Source organism: Anopheles merus, chromosome 2L (assembly GCF_017562075.2).
Source record: "Anopheles merus strain MAF chromosome 2L, AmerM5.1, whole genome shotgun sequence".
In the NCBI taxonomy this organism is placed as follows: Eukaryota; Metazoa; Arthropoda; class Insecta; order Diptera; family Culicidae; genus Anopheles; species Anopheles merus.
In genome coordinates this window covers 42,527,982-42,531,490 of record NC_054083.1, presented here as the reverse complement: position 1 = coordinate 42,531,490, position 3,509 = coordinate 42,527,982, and the positions used below count along the sequence as shown (strand labels likewise).

Here is a 3,509-nt window from a genome sequence, read left to right as displayed (position 1 = left end):
ATATTAATATTCCAGTGTTGGGACTTGTTGTGTATATTGAAGGCAATTTGCGGAGTTCCAGTCTCCAAACGCCTAGCCCGCAACCAACCACTAGCCAACTCCGTCCCTCGGTCCCGTCCCGTTTAGATCGCCACGCTGAACCTTCCGGCACTCTGAATGATATCCTGCCCAGGCCCGTACGACGCGATAGGTGGTATCATTTAAAATCTCCCATCGCGTTCGCTATACACCATCGCGTACTCCCACGGAATAACCGGTGTAATGCAGCATTTACACAAACTGAGCAAACGATGTGATAGTGTGGATGTTCCAGAGTCGAGTATGTTGGTATTTTGGGTGTTCACTCGACGGAGGCTATGTTGCAATCACGCTTCCATTGGCCAGCATGACGCCTTTCAGCCGGCTTGTTTTGGGTGGAAATATGCTTGTGTCGTGTTTCCTGTAAATTTCTAAAGCACGGACACATGAAGCGTTTTAACAGCATGAGTCTTATGTGCTCTTGAACAATGATATTTTAACAACGTTGTCTTTGAAAGTCACTTTTAAATTGTGTGAGCTCTTTAAATTCCTCATTCTACCCAGAGAAAACGACTTCAATTGGTCAAATTGAAAGCTCAGTGAATTTGAGTAAATAATTTTCCCAGAACGATCTACAATACGGGGTCCCATATGCAGCGGGCTACGGAAATGCCCAACAATTTGTTTCATTCTGATGTTTGACCGAACCAGTCCAGCAGATTGATGAGAACCCCAACACACTGGACACAATTCTACGAATACGCAATCAGATGCAATGTTTGCAGCCGAATTTACGCGAAGCAATTAACTGACTTTCTGATCCTTTGCAGGATGGATGTAAGCGATGCTTTGCATGACTACCGTAAGCCGGAAATTGAAATGAATGTGGAGCACAACAGCTGGAACAGGTTGGACGGACGCTACATAGGCTCTAGCGTTGGCTACTGTGGCGGGATGATCGGCAATCATCAGCCGGATGTAAAACGTGGTCGGTCGGTTGGCGGGTAAAAAGTTCATGGAAAGAGGATACATTTTGCCATTGCGACCTGACGCCTTGTAGTAGACCGAAAGAGATTCGTTTTCAGTATTCAATACAACAACATGGTGCATGACATTGGTGTCAAATAACTACCATTCGAGTTATCTGGTCGTTAGAAGCTCTCGTAGCATTCATGAACTGATCCATGGATATGATAGTTAGCAGAAAAGATCGTTTTCAGCCTTTTAATAGTTGAACCAGTTTTTATATTCAGTTATTCGTATGGTAATATATGTTTGTTATATTGATGAAGGGTAAACTTTTGTTTAGTTTGTTCAGCTACCAAATCTGAACACTTCAAGCAAGATGTAAGATGCAGCAGCCGTTTTAAAGACAATCATAGTCGACAACGATAAGCATGGCATGGCCTTCTAAGCAATGTTCTAGAGTGAAGCGTCTAAGCTTGCTTCGACAACAACCTTCTATGTGGATATTCTCATCATTTTCAACTACGCCGGTTTCACGGTTGAGTTATCTCGCTGCTATTTCGCTCATGTATCCCATTAAACTTAACGTAATTACGGTGATAATTGATGTAACACAAAGTTTCGTCAATTGCTTCGCAGGAATGTGCCATACATTAGCACGTAATGCACGTGTGTGTGTGTGTGTGTGTTTGGAGGTATGAGCGTGTCGGAGAGAATAAATAAACTTTGGCGTGACATACGAGCAAGCAGTCTGTCGTGTGGAATAAGCAGCTCAGTGTGTATACTGGAAAGGCGGATGAGTAGAGAATACTCGTTGTTTGCGCAAAGTGTAGTTGTGGTGATTATTTAACGCTGGAAGTGTGGGTAAGATATTCTGAAATAGGATGAGTTTTTGTAATTAAAGTGTTGGATAGTTACATAGTAGCATAGTTGACGTTGATGTTAAGACATGTTTGAATTCATTCGAGAAATAATAACTTGCGTATTCTTTTTTTTTCAAGCAGAGGACTTTTATTTCTCTTCGTTCCGTTTCAATTTTTTTAACAAGAATTACATCTTTGAAGAGTTCATCCATGATCATCCTGAGCTATCTTACCTTGAACACTCAGCCAGCCAAAAGAAAGAAAGCTTTCGAATGAATTGAGCTTTCGTTCTGAGCTCTCTTCCTTAAGCTCATGCAGTTTGCACCAGTAAGCATATCGAAGAGAGAGAGACTTTTGTAATGAACCATTCGTTTCTACGGAGAATACAACCATTGGCTCTCTCTCTTTCAAGGAAACTACCACAATCAGCTGATTTGCTCTGGTCAGAACTGAACCCACTCATCCGTGGCATGCAAGTGATACGACAACAAATGAAGATGCTGTCGTCGGTTGCGATGAGTCGGCAATAATTCTCCAACAACCCACGAACAAAGACGCACCGACACGGAAAGCACCAATCCAATGTCAAATGGACCACATTGACCTTAAATTCCGTAATAGGTTTCGATCGGGTCAAGCAATATTGAAGAGTGAGGAGGTATCTGGTGTTTATTTCCTGGCTTTCTGATGGTCAGCCTGGATCAGGTTTTATCTTGCGTATACATTATTCATGGATTGTTGGGAAAGTGCTCGGATTAGTATGTCAGAAATGATTTATAATAAGCGAATGGTTAACCTAAAGGATCAGTATTTTTCTGTATGAGTTTTATCAGTTTTCATTCAATAAATTGATCCCCTTCAGTAAAACTATGAAAACAACAATGAAATGTTCGTTACACTTTAAAGGTAAATGTTGAACCAGTTTCACGAGTTTGTTCGTCGCATCTCACGTCATCCATCAACGACCAGCTCCAGAGGTTTAGCAAGTGTCTGACTTCTGACAAAACATCGTAACGGAACCGCACACGGACGCAGATGCGATGCGACACTGGCACACGACGACGATGACGACGATGATGAATTGCTACGATGGAGAGGAATTTGAATGCTGTGGTCGACGTTGTGGCTTGATGACGAATAATTGGTCACGAGAGGATGATATATAATACAGGCAAGCAATCGTTGGAAGTGGCGGTTAAAGTAATCGATAGTATGCACATCATCACGAGGTGGAAAGAAGCAAAGACTTCACGGAAATAGTTCACTGTTTCTACTTTGTGTTAAGAACTAATTGTATGTATGTAGCTTTATATCTCAACATACTAATTGACTATTATGTTTGGTGCGCCGAACTGATCTTACAGCGAGGCATTCATTATTATTTGCTTGGTTTCCTCCCCGATTCAGCGACACCGAGCGAAAGCAGCACGCTTGACTTGGCGACTGGACTGCAAACAAAGAACAGCCTTTGCATAGGCAAAGTTCACGAAATTGAATTTTGCACGCCAATTTCAGAGGACAGAAGCCACCAGCAATCAGATTCTTAATTGTGCCGAATTCAGATCGTACAGATTGCGGAAGAAAAACCGTCGCACCAACTTGACTGCCCAACTGCGCCAGGTCTCGTTCTGTTCTGCATTGCTGATTCGTCTGTGTTCGCTG

At 42.4% G+C, this 3,509-nt stretch overlaps 1 long non-coding RNA gene across 1 annotated transcript; it reads left to right on the top strand.

Annotated features, from left to right (window-relative positions):
* The first annotated feature begins 1,714 nt into the window (after positions 1-1,714).
* Positions 1,715-2,709, top strand: LOC121594115. The gene is made up of 3 exons (XR_006004900.1): positions 1,715-1,848; positions 1,989-2,174; positions 2,260-2,709. It is a non-coding gene; the product is annotated as an uncharacterized LOC121594115 (long non-coding RNA).
* Positions 2,710-3,509: the final 800 nt, after the last annotated feature.